The sequence below is a fragment of the Gorilla gorilla genome, chromosome 8 (genome assembly GCF_029281585.2).
Source record: "Gorilla gorilla gorilla isolate KB3781 chromosome 8, NHGRI_mGorGor1-v2.1_pri, whole genome shotgun sequence".
NCBI lineage: Eukaryota > Metazoa > Chordata > Mammalia > Primates > Hominidae > Gorilla > Gorilla gorilla.
The window spans coordinates 106,467,750-106,492,736 of NC_073232.2; the positions used below are offsets into that span (position 1 = coordinate 106,467,750).

Consider the following 24,987-nt stretch of genomic DNA (forward strand, 5'->3'; position numbering starts at 1 on the left):
GAGGGGATTTTCTGAATGTTCTTGTTTATACAATGTGCAGAAAATTTTTGCACAGAGAGTCATGCTTTTGTTGGCAAAAGAAAGTGAGCACTTGCTGATTTTCTGGCAATCCTAACAAAAATACTGAGGTGTATTTATACTCTGGGGGCCAAAACGAATTTCAAAATGACAGTGCTTAGCTCCGTAACCATCCCAGCTTTCCTCTTCTGCCTCCACGGGGTTTAACAACTTTGTCAAATCCCTTCCTCTGAAATCCACTTCTGCAAGTAAATTGAAACAAATTCTCTCTACTGTCATATAAACACCAGGCGGGCTTCCCTGCTGGGTGCTCAATAGCTTGGTCACCAACCAATAGATGAGATAAGCAGGCTAAAGTCACAGAAAGTGTAGAATGAAATTGTCTTTTTTTAAAGCATTTTTTATTACATTTTACAGTGTGATTTCTTTATTAACGTCTCTTAACAGTTAAAAGATGTTTACTTCACACTGTTTTAAAGTATAATGATATTCAAGTGGGATTTCAAACTAGATGCAGAAACTTAGTTACTGTTCTTATTCCAAACAAGGCAAGATGCCTATTAAGGAGTCAGATACAAGTGACTTTTTGTTATCTGTGCCAATGAAAGAACCAGATATCCTGCTAATAAAAATCCACCCAGAACCAAATTTCTTACTTTGCCTAGTTTCTGCCATCCTTTTCGTGGGGAATTACACAACAACTATTAACAAATGGTTACATTCATTCATTTGCTTTTCACATTCATTCTTTGTCCTTATGGTAATACTAAGAGATAGCCCTCTGCTCTTAATTTTTTAGTTGCTCTTCACTGCTGACCAAGAGGTGTCCAGGCATTTTTACCACATTCAAGGCTTGTCTCTGCAATGTAGCTGTCCTGTTTTCTCCCCATTAATCACTTTATGCCCCTTTTACATCTGTCTACCCGGATGACTCACTGTTGGATTGTACAGGAAGAGGCAAAGACTCTGCACAATTCCAGAGGGCGCTGTTCACTTAGTGCACAAGACAGTAGCCCTGGGTAAGAGCCCTGGCTCAGATTTGAATTCAGATCCAAGGCTCACCACTTACTTTCAGTGTGACTCCAGGCAAGTTTCCTAACTATTGTATTCTTCAGTCTCTTCATCTGTAAAGTGGTCCTTATAACATTGATCTAATGTACAGGGATGTTGCAAGAATTAAAAGAGAATTTGAGGAAATGTGTTTACCAAGGTGATTGACCCTGAATCAAGCACTCAATAACTAATGATGATGATAATAATTCTAGATAGCTAATAGCTTGTAATGATTTACTTTTAGAACAGATAAGAAAATTTTCCTTGCTTCCAATACTATCATATTTTAAACTCCATTTAGAGGCTATCAAGAAGTTTGGGGGAAACAGGGGCCACCATTTTGAACTCCTTGATGATTACAAAGGTGGTAGATAGTGGTGCTGATATTAGGGTTGGTTCTACTGTCTTTATCTGGATTCATAGAATCTAGGAACTTTATCTAAAGTAAAGTTTTCTCAACACTCTTTAGTCCCGAATGTTAAAGAAAAAAACCTTGTATCCACATTTAATATGATTTGAAACTTCGAAATAGATTTGCTAGCATGAATAAAACCATTTATAACGCTGAATATATACTTCAGAAACATAGCATGTTCTCCCCTCCTCTAGCTACCCTGCTCTAAACCCTGTCCAAGACTGTCATCATCTCCTCCCAAGCTGAGAGTCACTGCCTTAGAGAGAAAGGGCAATGGGCTGGTCCGGATTTCTAATAGGGCTCTTCCAGTTTTAAGAGTTTGTGATTTGGGGACTAAGTGCCTAAACCCTGGAGAGCCAAGCCTTCTCCAAACAAGAAAGAAGTCCCTGTGTAAAGAGACATGAGAAATGAAATAGAAGCAGAAGTTTGGATCTAGGAATGTCACCCTAAGAATTAGGGGCTCCTTTTTTTTTTTTAAGAGGAATGATATGACACAACTCATGTTGTAGGAGGATAACACTTCACTTGGTGATTTCCTTTCTCTGGGATGTTGAAACTAATAGAAAAAGATCATGACATTCATGTAACTCCCTGAAGATTTTGAAGACTTCTTTCTTAGAAATCCTTAAGAAAGCAATACATACCCACCTGCTTGCAATAGTTTTAGGACTATTAGATGATGCTAATCGTTATCTCTAATAGTTAAATAACTCTGGATATGAAATCCTGACTTTTGGGAATTTCTTTGATATCTGTACTATACATCTAAAAAAGGTCAGGGAAACTTTGAACAGGATTATGAGTCTAGGCCTTTTGTTCTATCTCTAGCCAGCTGTGTCATATTGATCAAATCTTTTAGCCCCTCTGAACATCAGTTTCTGCCCCATAAGATAAAGAATTAGGCCAGATGATATCTAATGCTTCTTAGAATTTAAACTCTAGAGTTTGAACTCTCAGAGTTTGAATCCCAGCCACATTGTTTATATGATCTACAAGTTACTAAGTCTTTCTAAGCCTTCCTTTGCCAGCCTGTCAAATGAGGATAATAATTCCTTCTAGTTAGGGTTGTTGTGATCAATAAAAGTCACCTATTGCTATTATAATCTTCTGATACTTAATGTATAAGGTGCATTGTAAGTAATACTGAATCCAAAATAACCTATATACACTAGCTCCTTGCTATACACCTTCACTCTGGGCTCAGGGGCTTGCCTTCTATAGGGTGAGGGTTACAGTGAGGGTTTTGCTGTTTCTATATCCTATATATTATAGCATAAAGTGTTCTCTTCTTCATTCCTTTGAGATAATGATTTCTTGTCTGATCCACCCTCAGCCTGGTTGTCACAGCTGGGTAGTGCCCCCAGAGAAGAAGCAGCTGTAGCCCCAGGAGAAGCTCCCAGGGGAAGAGCCTTTTAAAGTGGAAAAGGAGGATCTATAAGCTACCTTTCAGGTGCAAGACTTAGAGAGAGGGCCAGGCATGGTGGCTTATGCCTATAATTCCAGCACTTTGGGAAGCCAAGTCAGGAGGATCACTTGCAGCCAGGAGTTCAAAACCAGGCTGGGCTTTGCTGACCCATCTCTAAAATAAATAAATAAATAAAATTTAAAAATAAAAAAAGACTTTGAGAGAGAGGACCCCACTCAGGTATAATGAGGTGGGACTCACCAGCCCAGAACACCCAATCCCCACCCCTTCTAGAAGTGTTGCTAGAAGTAGAGAAAGCACTCTACTTTCTACACAACATATCTTTTTGGTTTGCCTGTTGCTTTCTGTTTGATCTTTGTAACAGCTTTATTGAGATACAATTTATATACTGTATAATACATACATTTAAAGTATACAGGTCAGTGGCTTTTTTCATATATTTACGGACTTGGATAATCATCACCATAAATCAATTTTAGGATATGATGATCACCCCAAAAAGAAACCACATACCCACTAGCAGTCACTCCCCATTCCTCCCTAACTGCAGCCCCTGGAAAATACTGATCTCATTTCTGTCCCAATGGATTTGCCTATTCTGGATATTTTGTATAAATTGAATCACACAATAAGTGGCCTTTTTCGTCTGGCGTCATTCACTTAAGATAGTGTTTTCAAGGTTCATCAGCATTGTAGCATTAATCAGTACTTCATTTCTTTTATGGCTGAATAATATTTCATTATGTGCATATACCACATATTGTTTATTGGTAAAAATAATGATGGACATTTGAATTATGTATACTTTTTGGCCATTACAAATAGTGCTGCTATGAAATTCAAGAAAAATGTTTGAGCATATGTTTTTATTTATCTTGGGTATGTACCTAGGAGTGGAATTGCTGGGTCATACGACTCAATGTTTAGCATTTTGAGGAACTGCCAAACTGCTCCAAAGTGTCTGCACTATTTGACATTCCCACCAACAATGTATGAGGGTTCTGATTTATCCACATTCCTGTCAACACTTGCTAGTCCTACAACACATACCTACAGTCATCCTAGTAGGTATGAAGTGATACCTCATGGTTTTGATTTCATTTTCCTAAATAGCTAATGATGTTGAGTATCTTTTCACCTGCTTATATTTGTATATCTTCTTTGGATAAATCTCTGTTTAAATATTTTCTGGCAATATTTCTGACAATGAAGCATGACATTAAGATATAATCTCATTCTTGGCTGGGTGCAGTGGCTCACGCCTGTAATCCCAGCACTTTGGGAAGTCAAGGCAAGTGGATCACCTGAGGTCAGGAGTTCAAGACAAGCCTGGCCAACCTGGTGAAACCCCATCTCTACTAAAAATACAAAAATCAGCTGGGCATGGTGGCGGGAGCCTGTAATTCCAGCTACGTGGGAGGCTAAGGCAGGAGAATCACCTGAACCTGGGAGGCAGAGGTTGCAGTGAGCCAAGATTGCACCATTGCACTCCAGCCTGGGTGACAGAGCAAGACTCCATCTCAAAAAAAAAAAAAAATTTAAGAACATAAATGAGCTGATGATGAAACCTGTTGGATGAACTGATGAACCACCCCTCACCAAAAAAAAAAAAAAAGATATAATCTCATTCTTTATAGATTGGCTGTTATCATTCTAAGTCTTTGACTATGAATGTATATGCTAGGTGGGGGAAGTAAGAGCCCACTTCCAAGTATGAACAAGAAGAGAGGGATCAGCACTTAGGGTTCCCACTCTGTCTGGGATTATATGTATAAACAGGGTAGAGAGAAAATCAGTTTTTTCCTGAATATGTGTTCATTCTCAACAGAAGTCTGGACTGGAAGGTAGAAGATCTAGGCTCAATTCCTGCTTCTACTTGGCAACTATGAATAAGTTGCTTAGTAGGTAATTAGCTTCTTTGAACCTTTCTTTTCATCCTCCCCTTTTCAGTTATCTTCTTTCCTTTTTTAAATTGAACTATAATTTACATACAATAGAATTTGCCTTTTGGCATGTAGTTTGAATTTTGACAATGCATACAGTTGTGTAATGACCACCATGATCAGGATAGAGAATATCATTACAAAGGGATGATACTGATCCCAAAAGTTTTCATCCCAAAAGTTCCTTTTGCCTCCTTTGTAGTCATTCCTCCCCTATCTCAAACCTCTGGGATCTGATTTCTCTTTTTATCCTTTTGCCTTTGACAGAATGTAGCAGAAATAGAATCTTACAGTAGGTAGTCTTTTGAGCCTGGCTTTCTTCATTTAGAGATGGATTAGAAATCCCTCAGCCAGGCATGGTGATGCACACCTGTTAATCCCAGCATTTTGGGAGGCCAAGGTGGGAGTATCACTTGAGCTCAAGAGTGTGAGACCAACCTGGGCAAATCCTCATGTAAAACCTCCTGTCTACAAAAAATACAAAAATTATCTGGGCATGGTGGCACGCACCTGTAGTCCCAGCTACTTGGGAGGCTGAGGTAGGAGGATCGCTTGAGCCCAGGAGGTTGAGGCTGCAGTGAGCTGAAGTCACACCACTACACTCCAGCCTGGGTGACAGTGCTCAAAAAAACAAGAAAAAAGAAATCCCTCAGTGTTACTGTATGTGTCAATAATTTGTTCTGAGTAGCATGTCATTATATGAATCTACCATAGTTTATTTATCCATTTACCAGTTGAAGGACATGTATTTTCAGCTTTTATGCCATTATTAATTGGCCACTAAAAGCATTCTCAAATAGGTGAATGTAGGTTTTTTCTTGGGTAGATACTGAATTATTTTACGAAGTGTTATGTGAAGTGGCTGTATCATTTGGCATTCACAGCAACAATATGTGAACATTCCAGTTGCTCCATATCCACACCAGCCCTTGTCAAAAATCTCAGTTTCTTCATTTGTAAATGGGACAGAAGTCCCTACCCTACCACTCACTCAGGATTGTTGCAAAGATAGAAATAGAAGTGAGGTGGTATAGCAGAAGTGCTTTGTGAACCATAAAGTGCTATACCCAATTAAGAAATGCTGCCACTTAGGTTGATAGAGATCATGCTCACTTCCATGCAAAACTTGTTTCCCACATGAGCTAAATGTTTCATTTTTTCCCCTACATCTTGGCAAAATAAGTGATAACAAGTCTTAGACAGCAAAAAGGTTTGCCTTAGATGCATTGTGGAGTTTGTTTTGGCTCCAGTTTTTGAACTTTTCACAGAAATGAATAAATAACCAAGATGTAAATCATTAAGCATGAGTCAGTTTTGTCAAGAAAAATGACCCTGTGTGATGGAAGTCAGCAGGAATGGAGTCAGCATGACAGACAATGTGACGTGCTGTGGAAGAAATAAAGGCAGCCCTAACCAGGCAGTGTCCCCAGGGTAAGGCACTGAGGATGACTGCACAGCAGCAAAGAGGGCTAATATGCTCCACTATGGTGAGTGTGGGAGAGTTGGTGAGAAAACTGACAAAGCACTAATTTCAACTTTTTTCAAATTTGAAAATCACTTTTTTCCATGTTAGAAACAAAAAGCCGTAAGAAACAAGCCAAACGTTACCTCCTTAACATCAGAATGGACTAATTCTTAGTGTGTTACAAAGATAGTTACATATAGAAATATCTATAGATACACATATATACACAGGTTAGTATAACATACATATATTCCCTTGCTCTGTCATCTGAGAGGGCATAGAAACAACTGACATCCCAGTAGCAACAAGGACACCTTGTGCTCAGATCTTGGTTTCTAAAACCATTCTCCAATTAAAAGGAACCAGGGCCGCTTGGAGAAATGGCTGATTGTAGGACTAAGGCAGAAGATATACAGGCTGAGCCTGGAGCATCTGGTAGTGCCAAGCAGTAAGGAGGTGCTTGAACGGAAACACAAGTGATGGGGTGTTTCAAAGAGATAAGACACCTGAAAGAGCTCCCAACAGCCAAAGCTGGAGCAACTTGCAAGACAAAGTAAAGGAGAAATACATTATAACCAAAAGTATAAAATAAATATTCTTGACTCTATGCTGATATGATTGAATAAATAAATGGGGGAGAATAAATGAAAGAGAATAGACAAATCTGTGCAAAAGAATTCCAAATAACTCATGAATACTCCACCCTCTAGAAGGTGGAGCCTAACTCCCTACTTGTTAAAGTATGAGCTATGCACATTGACTTCCTTCCAGGAAGTACAGTAGGGAAAGGGAGTAAAAATGAGTAACTTTACAGTAAGGAAAGCTGAGAAATATGACCTCAGCCAGGTGATCAAGGTCAACATCAACAGGGACACATTCCGTTGATAGTGTGTGCCCTGGATATAATGTGATGGGAATTGCACTTGACCTCTGTGGTCTTCCTCCCACAAAACCTTAAACCAGTCTAACCATGAGAAAAATAGTCATCAAATCCCAGGTTAAGGGGATTCTACAAAATACATGACCAGTAATTCTCAAAAATGTCAAGATCATTAAAAATAAGGCAAGTCTAAGAAACTGTTATAGCCAAGAGGAGCCTAAAGAGGCATGATGACTGAAGGTGATGTGGGATCCTGGAACAGAAAAAGGACATTAGGTAAAAACTGAGACATAACCAATAAAGTTAATTTAGTTCATAGTCATGCATCAATAATATTTTATTAATTGTGACAAATGTATCATGCTAACCTAAGACATTAATAAACGGGGACTTGGGTGCCAGGATTATGGGAATTCTCTGTACTATTCTTGCTATTTTTCTATAAATCTAAAAATATTCCAGTTGCTCCACATCCACACCAGCCCTTGTCAAAAATCTCAGTTTCTTCATTTGTAAATGGGGCAGCAGTCCCTACCCTACCACTCACTCAGGATTGTTGTAAAGATAGAAATAGAAGTGAGGTGGTATAGCAAAGGTGCTTTGTGAACTATAAAGTGCTATACCCAAGTAAGAAATTCTGCCACTTAGGTTGCAGCATTTGCCCCACTAAAAAATATTCTCTGAGGAATTTCAGTTTAATCTTGATGAAGTTTTTAATTTTTTTGAGCGGAGTCTTGCTCTGTCACCCAGGCTGGAGTGCAGTGGCATGATCTCGGCTCACTGCAAGCTCCGCCTCCTGGGTTCACGCCATTCTCCTGCCTCAGCCTCCTGAGTAGCTGGGACCACAGGCGCCTGCCACCAAGCCCGGCTAATTTTTTTTGGTATTTTTTAGTAGAGACGGGGTTTCACTGTGTTAGCCAGGATGGTCTCGATCTCCTGACCTCGTGATCCACCTGCCTCAGCCTCCCAAAGTGCTGGGATTACAGGCGTGAGCCACCATGCCCAGGCTAACATGTTATTTTAAAGGTTGTATGACAATGAATTATGTGAGTCCCAAGGGAAACATTTATTACAGTTTTTTTAATTGCTGTTCATTGAGATACCCAGTGAAAAAGATGACCATATTTTGGGGGCATTTCCTTTCTAAGACTTAAATACATATGGAAAATGAATTGGTAAAAAAATAAAAATCTAGCAGATAATCATTCAAAATATGAGGCACAAATCAGAGGCCACTCTTTCTGCCAAGTTAAAGACAAAATCCAGCTTGGTTTTAGGGGTTTTTGTGTGTGTGTGGTTGTTATTTTGTTTTGACTTTCAAATAAACAAATAAGAGCAAGGGTACAAATAGCATCAATTTACAGATGTTATAGAACAACATTTGTTTAACGTGACTGCCACGTGTAGAATATGTCCACATGATAAATGTCTGGACTATCTAGCTCCATCAGTCAAGACGTTTTACACAAAGGAAAATTCCCGTATTCCTTTTATCAACTTTATTTATTCCTGGCTGCAATTACCCTTCCCTCTACCCCACCCCCGCCAAGATAATAGTGATGCCTTTAAAGGATATGTAGCAGTTTGTTCTTTCATTGCTTTCTAGTGAGCTTCCTATAACAGAAAGTTTCTGGCAAGATGTTTTTACATTCAGACCCAGATCACTGTCTATGACAAAACGGAGACAAAACTGAGCCAAGAACTATACCACCCCCGCCCCCATAGAAGCTGACGCTACCCCGACTCCTAATTCACAAGGCTCAGGGCTGCCAACCGCATTTGTCAGGGTTTCTTCTCCTTGAGCTCTGCCTAGGATCTTTCCCCCATTATTACTCTCTAGAAGCGCATTACCACGTTGTTTGCTCAGTTGGCCATTTTTGTCTTGATGACAGTGTAAGGAAACCTTGGCCCCTTGGCTACAAGGTGTGTCAGTGCGCCAGAGGTAGACAATGACCAGATACAGAGTTTGTTCATTGATTTGATTCATCCTGACCTAAGTGTGGCTCATCACAGTTTCATTCTGAAAACTGACATCTCTGCAGCTACTTCAACCTCAGGGGATTAAGTCTGTCCTCTGCTAAAAGTACCAGTACCTGTTCAGTACCTTCTGCAACTACTGTGTCCTCTCGGGTTTTTCTTTGTGATTCTTTCCTGGTTGGTTATTTAATTGGTTACATAAAATAGTTATTGTCTGGCTTCAATAGTCGCTCTAACCTGACTTAGGTGATAATAGCTACAATTAGTTGAACACTTCTGCAAGCCAGCATGGTGCTATGTGCTTCACGCATATGTGAAGCCTTTTTAAATATCCTGCATGCTCCTTAGGTCATTCTCAATTTACAGGATTTGGAAAACTTAGAACTTAGAAAACATGTCTGAGCTCTAGTAAGTAGGAGAACTAGAATTCAGGGAAGTCTCTGTGCCTCCAAAGCACCTATACACAGTGGTGCTGCAGATGGATCATGGCTCTGTCACACTCTGCTCCCAACTGTGACCCCCTCCTCCATGACACTTATGAACCCCTATCAGATCACCCTGAATATTTATCCAAGTTAGCATTCCTGGACCCATCTTTACACTTGCTACATATTTCCATGCAAGGAAGCATAAAGGTCCAAACAGGAACTTTTACTTCATATTCATGTTTTAAGCAGAAATTATTCGTTTAAAATCCGGTTGATCAGACTTGCTTTGAGATTATAAACTACCATTTTGTAAACTTTGAAATGTAGAGTTCTTCAGCTTGCATTAAACTCAATGTTTTTCTCTTTTTGATGACCTCACACTTCTCAACAAAAATGTAATACTCAGGAACACCTTCATTCCCAAAGATATTTCATCCATGTCCCCATAATTATATCTGAATTCCTGAATGGATTAGATAGGTTGCTGGAGTTGAGCCTACATAAGCAGAAATAAAAAGAGGTGAGAACATCTCTCTCTTCTTCCTGGACTCTGCTGCCAACCTTGTGCATTGATGATGATGAAGAGAAGAGCAAACAGGCCACAGACTTGGCTTCCCTTCCCAAGAGGAGGACATAAAGGAAAGCATGCTGAGTGAATATCCACAGCCTGTGAAGGCAGAAGAAATATTAGTCTCTAATTTGAAACAGCATCAGGTAATGGAAAGGGCAGGAACCCTCAGGTTTTAGTGTGAAAGTTTCTTCTAACTAGTTGTTTGTGGCTGATAGCAAAGGCAACCTCTTGGGGCCTTATTTTCCTTACCTATAAATTGTAAAATATCAGCATTGGACTCTTTGTTAACACATTTATTTATGTCTCTTCGTATTTGCAAAAAATAAAAAAAAATTGGGGGAAGATTTTTTAAATGGTAGAATAAAAAAACTAGAATAGTGCCAGAGAGAATGCCTAGGCAAAGGAAACAGATGCTTCCATTGATGAAAAAGCTGGGCAGAGGTTCCTGGCAGCCTAGGCAAAAAGGGTGATATGATAGATTATATCATTCTCATTATCTGAAAAAGAAAAGGAGTTGGAGGAGCAGATAAAAGAAGAGGAAGGAGAGAAAGAAGGCAAAAAAGCATCAGCACATCAAATCATCAGAAACTCCAAGCTACCTTCTAGAAGTCTGGGAGGAATTAGAAAATGATGTGTCCTGGCAAGGCGCGGTGGCTCACGCCTGTAATCCCAGCACTTTGGGAAGCTGAGGCAGGTGAATCACGAGGTCAGGAGTTCAAGATCATCCTGGCCAAGATGGTGAAACTGCGTCTCTACTAAAAATACAAAAAATTAGCCAGGCGTGGTGGCAGGCACCTGTAATCCCAGCTACTTGGGAAACTGAGGCAGAGAATTGCTTGAACTCAGGTGGCGGAGGTTACAGTGAGCCAAGATCACGCCACTGCACTTCAGCCTGGGTGACAGAGTGAAACTCTGTCCTGAAAGAAAGAAAGAAAGATACATAGGAAGAAAGAAAGAAAGGAAGAAAGAAAGGAAGGAAGGAAGGAAGGAAGGAAGGAAGGAAGGAAGGAAGGAAGGAAAGAAGAAGGGAGGGAGGAAGGAAGGAAGGAAGGAAAATAATGTGTGCTGTAGAAAATGATGGTGTCTTCAAGAGAAGTTTTGAGGGCAGAAACATTGGCAAAAGCAATCTCCTTTTGACCATATTTTATATTGATCGTTAATAAAAAGACATAATTCAAAACATGACTCTCTAAAGATATGATATGGAGAGCTAAAGTAATCCAGTTCAGGTATGTTGCTCACTGACAGTCTTACTTGGCGTAAGGATAAAGCTTAGAAAATCTAAGGAATGAATACCTGGTATGACCTTTAAGATGTTTTTCTTGAATATCAATTGCCTTAGCCAAGCTTTTGACAAGTATGACATGCTACAGACAGTTGAAAATTGAGATTCCTTACACGTCCTTTAATATGCAAAAGTAATCTTGGTTTATGAAAGTCCTCCCTTCCACCACCTTTCCATTCCCCAGGGGACTCTCACCTGTCTACCTGCAGAGAGGGCCAAGAAATTTTATTATTATGGTAATAATAGTGGGGGAAGAAGAGAGAGGGAGGGGATTTCATTTCCTACTGTAGAGAATCTTATGATATTGGATCTTTGCTTTACAAGCACGTATTACTTTCAATATTAAAGATTAAACCAAAGACTGGTGGAGGTGGGGAGGAAGAGATAATGAAAATACAGTTGCATGTGAATAAAAGAAAGTTATGCACGTGAAGCCATGGGGCAGTCCTGTCACTTAGACATTGCTCTACAAATATTCATTGAATGACTAAATAAATAGAACATGGAAAAGAGGACCAGCTGGCAAGAGTCGGAAGCCAGAAGTTGCCAACTGGCCACCTCAACTAGGAAACAAATGGACTGTGCCTTCTTTAAAACACTTTGCTATGTTCATGGCAATATCCTAATGCCCTTTCCAGGATGAGCAGCCCCAAAATGCATCTGCAGATCTCTAAACGGTTCATCTGTTCATCTGTCAACTAGAATTATGTGTCAGAGGGAGGCTGCCAAAAACCACTGTTTTGATCCAGGATAATTGGAAGTGAGCTCTTCCTCCTGTCGTCAGTTGGCCAGCACTTTTGGTCGCTTCTTGAGGCCTCTCCTGGAATATCCTTCATTTGCTCTTTGAGTCATTCTTCTAGAAATATTGACTGAGTGCCCACTGTGTGCCATGCACTGTTCTAGGCTCTATGGATCCAGCAATGAAAAAACAAATAAAACTCCCTACCCACATGGAGCTTCCATTGCAGTTAGATGGAGACAGATTAGAGAAATAAGATAAATATACCGTATGATAAGCGCCAGGGAGAAAAATAAAGCAAGGCAGAGGGATGGGAAGTGTTGGGGAGGGGTAGTTCTTGCAACCTCAAGTCGAGTGATGAGGGAAAGCCTTACTGAGAAGCTGGTATTTGAGTAAAGAAGGGAGAGTTGAGGGAATGAGCTACCTGGACATGCGAAGGAAGAACATTCCAGGTAGAGGGAACCATAAGTGCCAGTGCCCTGTGTAAAGTGTGCCTGGCATATTCAAGCAACAGGAAGAGGGTCAGTGTGGCTGAGGTGGGGGTAAGCTGTGCAGGACATGAAAGGAAGTGGCAAGAGAGGAGGTCAGAGGACCCAATCTGTAGAGCTTTGTAGGTCATTGTAAGTGCTTTCAATTTTACCCAGAATGGTACGGGAAGTCATTGAAAGTTGTGATCAAATTGCATGTGTCCTTTTCTGACTTGTTTCTGTCATTCAGCCCAGTTGATATGCGTAGCCATGGTTGATTCTTTTCCATTGCTCTATCTTATTCTACTGGGTACAGCTTGGCCCTGTGGGTGGTTTTGGCCATATATCAACCGTGGACAGTGGACAAATCTATGTGGCCAAACATTTGAAACTGCTGTTAGCAAATAGCAAAGTAGTTGGTAAAGCCTATCTTCTCTTGTTTAGAGCTTGAGGGGTTGGAACAGGCCAGTGGTGTTGACATGCTGCTCTGAGGAGCCCTAGGGAATATTCCTTGAACCTCACTTTTTCCCCAGCCTCTCTTTATTCCAGACCAACTCTTAATCAGTGTTGTATTGAAAGTGTCCCCATAAAGCCTCCAGGCCCCCAGATTTGAAACCATTTAAATAAGAGACCTCTAAAGTTCTTTACAACTTTAAAGTACAGCTGTCACATACATGAACACACATACATACAATATGTTTAAAATGTTTTGATGTTTATTTTTTCATTGGTAAATGCTTTAATAAAAGGTCAAATTTACTTTCATAATTATAAATGTATTAACCATTGTATGTAGCTCAAATGTAAGATACTAGTGAACCATTTACAAAGAACAAGCAGCTTTCCCATCTTCCATTCCCTCTTCCCTTTGTTTCTCAGCATGGAGGGCAGCCTGGCTCGTGTGGGGAGGGTGTGGGAGCTGCACAGAAGCACATCAGTGACACGTCAGGAGCGTGCCCCCAGCATGCAAGGATGCAGAATGGAGAAGGGGACACACAGCTGGGAGACAGAAGGGAAAGCCCAAATGGTTGGGACATTGGTTACAGTGAGCAGATAACTAAATTGATGAGTAAATAAGCAAATATATTTAGGATAACTATACAAAAGCCAGGTTTCTCACTGTTGGAAATGATACTTACAAACACAAAAAAGAAAAAGGCTAGAAAGAACTTTGAGGTGTTAAATTTGAAATGTAGATTTCATTATGAATGTAGGCTTTTATAATCTATATACACAAATAAATGAGGGAATAGTTATACGTGTGTGTGTGTGTGTGTGTGTGTGTGTGTATAGACTTGTTTTTTCAAGCTCTGTCTGCCTAGGAAACCTCAAAGCAATGGCACTCCAGAGGCAATGAGCACATGAAGCACACAGATATTGGATTCTAAATACCATTCTTTACCAAAAAGAAACCAGGGCTTCTTGGAGAAAATGGCTGATGCCATGGCTGGGGAAGGGAAAATTAAAGATAAATCTGAAACATCTTGTTATGCCAGAAACAAAGGAAATGTTCCAGTGATGATGGAAACATATCAAAAGGACCAGGTGCCACTTTGGGATCATTTGAGCTTCAAAATAAATAAAGCAAGTAATGGATTCCAATATAGTGAAAAAAAATTATAATCCATTTGACTATGCCAATTTAAATGAATATGTGAACAAATAAATGGAAGACAAGGGATTGTTATTTCTTATTGAAGAATGAAACTAATAAATATAAAAATAATGAAGGAAATATAAATCACCATTTGGTAGCTGTCATAGAGGTGGCTGATTCCGGTGGTATTTATCAATGAAGGTAATAGAGGGTATATGAAGAGTAGGATATTGGTGCATTCCTAGAATAGTGCCTCACAAATACTAATAAATTACCAGAGGGAAAACGGTAACTGTGGCAGAGACACCTGGCAGACACCAACCTGACCAGGTGATCAAGATTGACATCACCAGTGATGCAAAGGTTCCACATCCTGTACCCTCTGCAGTGATGCACCAAGCAGAGCCCAGCTTCATTCTGAATATTTCTGCCAGGACAGCATCACCTAAGTCTGGCAATGAAACCTCAGAGAGACCCAGGCTGAGGGCCATCCTACAGAATGTAAGGCCTGTAATCTTTGAAATTACATAAAGACATGAAAGACAGGGAACAGTAGAGGAACTATTCCAGATTGGAAGAGACAGAAGAGAACAAAATGCAAAGTGTGGTCCCCCGACCAGCACATCAATGTCATCTAGGAATTTATTGAAACTGCAGAATCTTCTGCTCCTACCCCCACCCACTGAATCATAATCTGCATTTTAATAAGATCCCCATGCATATTTAAGGTTGTAAATAGCCGGGGCCCTAGATCAGTGATTCCCAAACACAAGGCTTTATTAGAATCACTTAGGAAAACTTTATGTAAGGACAGATTCCTACTCCCCTCCCTAGATCTACTGAATTAGACACTAAACTGTGGAGTCTGCAATAGGATATTTTGAAGAAACTCTCCCAGGTGGTTCTGAAACCAAGCTACATCTAAGAATCACTGGGCTGTAAATAGTATTGACATATGCATAAGTGACCAAAGTGGGTCTCATTGCACGTGGGCCTCAAAACACAGGTTGGAGAACCAAACTAATCATCATCACAATTCCTGCTCCAAGCACCAAGACATGACCCCAAACTTCAGTCCGGGGGTGGAATGTAAATAAATATTGCTGATTCACATTTCAGAAGTTTTCTAGAACATTTAAGTGGATTTGAAAAATACTCTTTAAAGGATTGTTTGTACAAACATCATACTCTTTCCATTCCTTGTTTGGCATAGAGTTTAATCAGATTTAAAATGGTGAGAGTTCTGTGTAAGGTTGTATGTTTCTTTTCTTCCAGGGCATGTAAAACAGGACATCTGGGTTTTATCATTAAAATACTAAAACATGTCCAGTATTTTTAGGAAATTTAGGCCTGAGTTTATGTGCTACAGGTGTTGAGTATATTTGACAGAAGGCTGGAGTCTAGTAACTTAGAGTTAAAAGAAAAAATATATGTGTGCCTGCCAATTTTGTTTCAGATAATACTTGATGAAAACATTTAAGTTTTGATTTTTCCAGCACTTTGAAAAATAGGAGAAAATAGAAATAAATCTTTTAGTCCATTTTATATGCAAATAGTTTTCAGATATTCTTTGTTTTATATTATATACTGAGCTTTCATCAACTCATAGCAAAACTTGCTTTGCAGATGTCAATTTGCCTATAGTACCTCATGGGCATAAAAATATCCTTTACAAATTTCTGACCTCTTCCAGAAAAGATATAAAAGCATAGAATTCCAAGCATGAGGCTGGTTATAATGTAGGTATGTTCTATGAATGAATATAAGAAATAATGCTATCCAACACAGAGACTGGGGAGGGACTAAGTGGTGGAACAGCAAGGGATATGTAATAAGACACTTCAAAAATTGTAATTTCCAAATTCAAAGAAACACCACAATTCAATGCAGGTGCCTCACAAAATCAAATGCCATATCTAGAAATCATTGACTATATGCCTATTAATATTAGTAAAATTCGCTAACCTTTCAACTGTGGGCTTAAGTATGTAAAGGCACTTTCATAGTATGTCCTTTAGTCCCACAGTTCTGTAAGGGAGGTGTTGCCCGTAGGCCTGCTTTCAACTGAAGGGCATAGAAGAGAGATTAAGTAATTGACTCAATATCACACAATTGGTGATACTAGAGCTGAGACTTAAAGCCAGCACCTCTGACTTCACACCTGGCCTACCCTACGCATCTAGTACAGAATACAGAATATTTGTCCAGTCAACAGACCAAAAACATGATCTTTTTTTTGGCTTTGGTTTCGTTTGGTGTTTTTTTGTTGTTGTTGTTGTTTGTTTGTTATTGGTATAAGATGTCACGTTTTAATATTTGAATGTTTTTTTTTTTTTTTTTTTTTTACTTTTCAGTTTCTATCATCTATGCCGTAAGCACTTCCCAAGTAAATATTTCTTGAAAGAGATTTCTTGAGCCAGATGTACAACATGTCTTTACTCCTCTGAGGTTAAAACTCACCCTTTCTCTACAAAAAAAGCAAGGCTGGTGTTTGGCCCCCATTCCTTCTGAGGATCTTTGTGACCCCTAAATTATCAGACCCCTAGGCTCCCAAACAGGTCTGTCACTTTTACAGCAACTGTCAACACACCCCCGAAATTTTTTAACTGACCACCCTGAAGAAAACATGCAGGCTTTAACTTGAGCTTGCTCACCAAAATCACTCAAGTCCTGCCAGCTGCATGGCCCCAGTCTCCAAAATAAATCCCCTTCCTCTGCTGGTCTGAGGCTCACTTCAGCCTCCCCACGTCCTAGGCTTTGAATTCCTGTGACTTTTAACCTTGGCTTTGTGCCTGTTGAGCTGTTAATCAGGGTCTCCAGCCCATAATCAGCAGCTGGTGAGCAGCTGCTCCCTCCTTTCCTAAAACAGATCCTAGCCAGAATTTTCCCTGAAGGGCTCTTCCTGCCAGCTTCCTCTCTTCTAGGAAGCAGAGGAAGTTTTCTTCCTTTGGCTTCTCCCTCTCTGGCCATTCCTAATGAAGACAAATAGCAATGGCACAATTATTTCTCCTGTTTTCCTTGTTGGGGCCTCCCTTCTAGAATTCTTCCCCAAATCTCTATTCTCCTCTGCCCTTTCCCTTCTGTAGCCCAGTCTGCAGGTCACAACTGGTGGTACCTTCTGGCTGAAGCTAGAGGGGAAAAGTTCAAGGCCAGCATATCTGAAATTCTCCAGACAAGTCTGCCGCCACTGCCACCTCTTGGACTCCATTCAGCCTGCTGAGAGCTGTGTCATGGGAGGCCCTAGGCTGGACACCCTTGTTTTCATGGCCTGGACTCTTCTCCCTTTTGTTCCTTGGCTTTTGCCTAACTAGGACCCACTGCCCCCATCTTTTAGGCCATCTGAGGTTAGTGCTCTAGCAATTGCTGCTGCTCCCAGCTCTCCTCGTCCTCCTTATCCACCACTTCTTCACCCAGTGAGCCTGCCTATGAAGGCCCACGGAGGGAGGGCAGGTGGCAATGTATCAGACTGTCTTCACAGAGATGACAAACCCAGCAAGTTATGACTGTAGGGTGTCCTGAGGTGACATCTGGGCTCTAGCCTCAGCATTAGCACTCACTAACTGGGTGACCTTTGCAAGTCACCTAACATCTCTGGTTCTCTGTTTCTTCATCTATCAAATAAGAGAAATGGACTAAATAATGTCTAAAGTCTTTTCCAGTTCAAACATTCTACAGTCCATTGATTTATTCGTTGTTACATTATGTAGTAGAACCACATAGCTAAAAGTTGGTCTGCTGTCTGGATTATTCCTTCATGACAGCCTTGGCTATGAAATAACAGTTGGCCTTCATCTCCTCACTTTGGAGTCTAAAGAAAAATCTTCCTTCATGTCTTGGTTTTAGAGTTCCTCCAATGACATATTGATTCTGGATTTATGACACCAATTATACAATCCTATGCTGCTGTTTCTATTTCTACCTCCTATAACCCACCCACCCCAAGCGGTTTCTAGAGAAGGAGGGGTGTATTTTTGGTTTGGCCAGGTGCAGGCAGAGGACCTACTGAACTACTGGTGGAGACAAGCCCCTGCTATGTCCACTTCAAGCTAAAAGAGCTCAGAGAGACCCCTGTCAATATTGCAGCATTATTCTAAATGTTAATTAATGTTCCTTTGAAAAAAAATTACATGGTCAAAAGAACTTGAGAAATACTGAATATTAGCTGTTTCTTAAAGGTTTATCATGCATATTAGCATATTAAAGGCTCCAAAAATCCTGCCCCTAAAAACCTTTTGTTTATTTATTTAGGAGACTGAGTCTCCCTCTGTCACCCAGGCTGGAGTGCAAGTGCAGTGGCGTGATCTCGGCTCACTGCAACCTCCGCCTCCCAGGTTCAAACGATTCTCCTGCCTCAGCCTCCCAAGTAGCTGGAATTACATGTGCACACCACCACACCTAGCTAATTTTTGTGTTTTTCTTTTTTTGAGACGGAGTCTGGCTCTGTTGCCCAGGCTGGAGTGCAGTGGTGCAATCTCGGCTCACTGCAAGCTCCGCCTCCTGGGTTCACGCCATTCTCCTGCCTCAGCCTCCAGAGTAGCTGGGACTACAGGCGTCCACCACTACGCCCGGCTAATTTTTTGTATTTTTAGTAGAGACAGGGTTTCACCGTGTCAGCCAGGATGGTCTTGATCTCCTGACCTTGTGATCCGCCCTCCTTGGCCTCCCAAAGTGCTGGGATTACAGGCATGAGCCACCACGCCCGGCCAATTTTTGTATTTTTAATAGAGATGGGGTTTCACCCTGTTGGTCAGTCTGGTCTCAAACTCCTGAACTCAAGTGATCCACCCACCTCAGCCTCCCAAAATGCTTATCCTAGAATTTCCTGAAGTCATATGGCTCCAGACACTTTCTTCACAAAATATTTAATACTTAATATCTGGGTAGAACATGTGCCCTGAAACACAGTTTGGGAAACATTACCACAAAACATTGCTGATCTGTTTCTGTCTGGGGTCTTTGGAGCAGAAAGGGATAACAACAGTTTCCAGAATATTTATTGAGCATCTACTTTGTGCAGAACATGTGGGAATAATTCAAAATTGGCAGATCAATCTGCTCATCAGGATTTCAAAATCAAATGCTGCAGAGGGTTGCCGCATATGAATAAGCAGGCCAGTCAACAAACAAGACAAATTAAGTACTAAGTGCAGCTTGGAAGTGCTGCAGCCAGGCTGCTGGGCCCTTGTTTGACTCCCCGAATTGAATTCCATACTCTCAGCTGTCAGTCTCAAGTTCCTTTGCTTTGCTCCACCAGGGCGGTTACCACTCCCCAGGTACAGGATCTCATTGCAGGACATTGACTGTTTATATCTTAGGTAGTTGGTGGGGCACATCCAGCATTTTTATCCTGTGCTGAACACCCTAGAATTTTTGCCTTTCATGTACAGCTCTGTTAGTTTTTACTCAGAATTAGGATCTGTTCTTTGCCTGGAAAAGATGATGAACTTTTCAAAAAGCAAGAAAGATGATGAAACAGCCAATGTCATGTGATGTAGTTTAATCCCAGCCCATCAAATGTTGTAACCACAGTCCAGTGTACCTGATGTTTCCTGGACAAAGGCCCTGGGTTCTCAGGGTGGCTGCCCTTTTTGAACCCGTCTATGACTCACAGCTATCTTTCCAGGACTTCCCCACCTACCAAGCCATGTCCCTGTGTCCCTACCTCCTCAGAGAGCCCTGACCCAGACCTCTTCCTCTTCTGCTTCCCACCCTTCACTGCCAACTTTGCTTGGATGTTCCATTGATATGTTCTTTCTGAACATTTTTCTTGCCCCTTTTCCTCTGCCTCTCCTTTCTGGCTTCTTTGAAAGAAATGAAGGATCATTCTTTTGGAGAATCTAATCCTTGGAAAGTCCCTCTCTGCTAAACAGTGAAGGGAAGCTGGCCCTGTAATAAAAAGGCCAACATTGTTTCCACAAGTGCTACATCTTGAAGAAGGAGCTGCTTATTATTTTTTAATTATCAGTATTAGTTGACATTTATTGAGCACATACTACTCCTCTCCAAGCACTGGAGCCCTTCATATTTATCGTCCCTTTTATTAATTTATGAATATAAAGAGACTTTATATTTATCATCGCTTTTATTAGTCACCACACTCCTTATGGTACAGGGCATTTTATTATCCCCATCTTATGAGTGAGGAAATAAGAGTCTCAGGGTAGGTAGGAAACTTGCTCAAGGTCACAGAAATAGTGAAAGGCAGAGCCAAGAAATGAACCTACATTCCTTTGGCTCCAAATCCTGTGTTTTTCTGTTTCCCAGCACAAGTGACATGAGTGAGAGGTGCTTGACAACATCTTGTTTTGAGTTATGCATAAAACATTGCAGCCAACTCCATATTGGTGCTGCCCTTCCCAGAAGACTGTCCAAGTGCCTTACTTGCCCAGGGCATCTGGGGACTGCAGTACGGGAAGTAAGGCACGATCATTTACCCTAGAGCTCACAGCCCCAGAGCTGCCTACTTGATCTTCACCCTGAGGAGAGTGATTACATACACTCTCTTCCCCATTGGAACAGAGAAGCTGAGGAGATTAGAATTCCAGTTTTCATCAGATTTATTCCCTTACGAGTTTCATTCACAGATGCTCACCCAACACATATGTACTGGACAGACTGCTGATTTAATTATCTTCTTCTTAATGGTCTGTTCTATCTACCAGTGTCCAGTGGGGCCAGGATGAATTGATCTTGGTGGGATGCCAATATCCTTTGTTTGTTCACACAGATTTGTTTTCAGTGGAATGTACGCCAACACAGGCACACCGTTTTATTCCCTTCCGCTCTGTCCTTCCTGCTCCATCATTATTGTTGGCTGGCTGTCGGTCTCCTTCTACTTGCTCACCATTCACATTCTAATTGGTGAAAATTTGCATTTCACCACAAGTGAAAAAGTGACTTGCGGGCTCACTTTTGCTTACCAGTGACAGGTGCACACCTGCCCGAGGACCAAGAGTGAATCACAGCATGGTCTCCAAACATCGTGACCCTGCTCAGTGGCCCTGGATGACAACCTTCACCTGTCCCCTTTTCCTAAGTAGTGTGGCCTGTGGCCAGAGGCTTCCCCATCCAGAGGACTTGCGTAAGGTATGTTCTTGTCCTTCACTCAGAGAACCTCAGAATGGGTCCAGCCCATTCCAGTGCAGATGAGAAACCCACCACACTCTCACTCTCTGCTGCCCAATCATCTCAGGGAAAATGGAGTCTTCCAGTCATGGACCAAACTGCCCATAGGTCTTCTATGTCATGGCTCCCCTGGTTGCCTTCCCCAGCAACACTAGCCTTCTGAGCCTCTTGGGTGAAGATCAAGCAGGCAGCTCTGGGGCTGTGAGCTCTAGGGTAAATGATCCTGCCTTACTTCCTGTACTGGAGTCCCCAGATACCCTGGGCAAGTAAGGTGCTTGGACAGTCTTCTGGGAAGGGCAGCACCAACATGGAGTTGGCTGCAATGTATTATGCATAACTCAAAACAAGATGTTGTCAAACACCTCTCACTTATGTCACTTGTGCTGGGAAACAGATGAGTAAAACAATGCCTGCATCCAAGGAGCTCCATCTGCAGTGGCAAAGTCCAGGGGGATAGTGGTCACCGTGCAGTATAAAAAGTGCAGCAGGAAGGTTATATTAGCACAGAGGGCCCATTAATTATCCGAGGGCTCAGGGACGGCCTCCTGGAGGACATGACATCTGGGCTACTTGGAAGCTAATTGGATGTGGGAATGGAAAGTGAAGGAGTTAAGGACTGGAAACAGGATGGGCTTTGGGTCCTCCAGGTAAAAATGTCCAGTTCATTCTTGGATATACAAGATAAGAGCTAGACATTTGGAGCCAGCAGCAGAGAGAGGATGGGTAAAGGAAAGTTAGTGAAGGAAAACATGTATGGAGAGGATGTAGCATAAGAAGAGATTCGAGAAGGGCCGAGACAGAGCAAGGCATGGTAGCACACACCTGTAGTCCCAACTACTGGAGAGGCTGTTGTGGGAGAATCAGCTGAACCCAGGAGTTCAAGGCTTCAGTGAGCTATGATCATGCCACTGCACTCCAGCCTGGGTGACAGTGAGACCCTAACTCAAATAAAATAAAATGAAATAAAATAAAACAGGCCAAGACAGAGCCACAAGAAACACAGCATTCAAAAACCAATACATGCCAGCAGAGTACATGGGCTCTGGGGCTGGGCTGCCTGGGTTGGAATCCCACCTTCACCACTTTAATTAGCTTTATGATCTTAGGCAAGTGATTGCTTCAATTTCATTTCTAAAATGCAAATGATAAGGACATATACCTCATAGGCTTGTTGTAGGATTAAATGAATTAATACATGTTAAGTAGAGTCTGTAAAAGCATTTGGTGTCACTGTTATTTCACTGATGTCGGAAAAGGGCAAACCCAGCCAATGATAGAGTCAGCACTGCCCAGTTGAGATCTCCTCGGTGAGGAGAGGTAAAGGAGCACTCCTTATAGGAAGCAGATCAGAGCTGAGGAGGGACAGGTCAGGCTGGGGAGTGCAGATGCCACCACCTCCTGGCAGGGTAGGGACTGTGTTTGTTTTGCTCATCATGTGCTCTAGTGCCCACTGGCGTGCGAGCTCTAGAGGGTAGACACTCAGGAATAATTTGCTGAACAAGTATATATTTGTTGAAGTTCCCTGACTTAGCTGGAGTGAAGGGGCTGCAGGGAGCAGGCACTCCAGAGGTGGCAGCAGCTTGGGGTGAGGTTTACTAGGGGGTATACCCTGACTTTCTGGCCTCTGCCTGGGATACCTAGCTGTCTGGGTGAGTGAGCTGCAGGGATGGAATCTCTCACAGGCCTTCTCCCACACCTTCTTCTCTAATTCAGAAGGACCCTGTCCTACTCTGCGTGTCATAGGAAACTTAAAATTTTAGATACATGACAGAATAGGAACATTTGTAAGCAACTGGCAAGCACCAATGCCACATTCTCTGTGACTTCTCAGAATGCTAAAATTCTGTTTCTAAAGGGAATGCGACTCGGCTGCATCATTCTGATTCTGGAGCTAAGCTCCACACAGTGTTTGCTGAGGCATTTCTTTGCCCAGTAGATCAGGGTGGCTGTCTGGGGAGCAAAGCTTTAAAAATTTAAAGGCCTGTGCTTTTACATTACCATGCTCTACTATCTTCCACTTTCTCTTTTATGAAGATTAGACTCAACAGTAAATTAGCAAACAGTCTAATTTACTGTTGAGTCTAATCTTCATAAAAGAGAAAATGGAAGGCAGTAGCATGGTAATGTAAAAGCACAGGCTTTTGATTTGGCTCATTCCTACTTTGCAGGTGTGTAACCTTGGGCAAGCTAGTTTACTCACTCTGAATCTCACCTTCCTCATCTGTAAAATGGCAGCAGTATTAGTACCAGCCTTGGAGAGCTGAAAGGATAGGATAAGCAGCGTCCCTCTCACAAGCATACCATTTACATGGAGAGTGTTGTTATTGTAATTATGATTATTAAAATTATGCAAAGAGGAAAAGAAATTGATTTATAAATGGTCCTACAATAGGATCAGGATAGTTTGGAGCTAACAGCTCAGTTATATCAAGACATTTTATATAAACTGTTAGTGATGGATTTTAATCTCATCATATTAAAGTGGGATGAAATAAGTAGGACCCTATTCTAGGGCCATCAATTAATACAATTACAAAAGGGGAGACTCTGCATGAGATGAAGCTTACTTCTGAACAGCATTTAATAATTGGCTTCACAAGGAATGATCCATTCAATTCAATTAACTATGGTGAGAGAGAAGAGGATAACACATTCTGCATAGCTGTTGGCAATTCCCCAAATTCCATTTAACTAGACATGGTATTTGCAAATCTCAGTGAAAATATTTTCCCTAGTTGATTTTAAAACAGTAAACAACTCTAGTGAACTTAGAACCCAATTTCTGAGTACAGTATTTAGGGATTTATAGTTGAAGAATTTGAGAATAATCAACTGTCTCGTGCAAACTGTGGGCAAGCCATTCTGCAAACAATAGAAAGATACCCAGAATAACATGTTCTCTACCCTCAAGGAGGTGACAATTTAGAGAAAATGGACATATACACAACTGGTTTAATTGCAACACAGAGTATGCTTACTTTTTTTTTTTTTTAGTTTTGCTTACATTTTATTTTTACTTATACACAAGGGTAAGATATTATAGAAATTGGTGTCACTATAAGCCTAAAAGAGCACTTTCAGTAAATATAAAATAAAATTTCATAATGATGCATCTTAGCACAAATGAAGCAAGTGATGTCTACAAATCCATATCCATTGGTGTTGCTGGCTTTAACACACTTTTCTTTTAATGTTTTGGGATAACATGAATTATTACACTTTCTGTGTGATACAGTTATACTTAATGCATTCTAAAATAATTAATGGAGTTCTAGAATAAGAACACTAGGTTTTTATAGTACGTATATTACATTGTTAGTTTTAAAAATATTATAACCAGATGAGATCTTAGTGATTATTCAATTTATGTTACAGGTAAGTTAGGTAAAGCCCAGATAGGTTAAGTGAATTCCGTATGATTTCCAGCTAGAGTTAGGCTTGGAATTCAAGAATCTTGGGTTCTTTCTCTTAGGTCTGCATGTTTTCTGCTATACCATCCTTAGGAAACTCTCTTACCTCCTTACCCACAATTTCATGGGTAGATAAAATAAAATGAAGATCATAAATAGTATTATAATGACATAAACCATAAATAGTA

At 41.0% G+C, this 24,987-nt stretch overlaps 1 protein-coding gene across 5 annotated transcripts in view; it reads left to right on the plus strand.

Annotated features, from left to right (window-relative positions):
- Positions 1–24,987, plus strand: part of PLCE1 (phospholipase C epsilon 1) — a 334,371-nt gene that overhangs the window by 199,575 nt on the left and 109,809 nt on the right. The gene's annotated exons all lie outside the window — the stretch shown is intronic.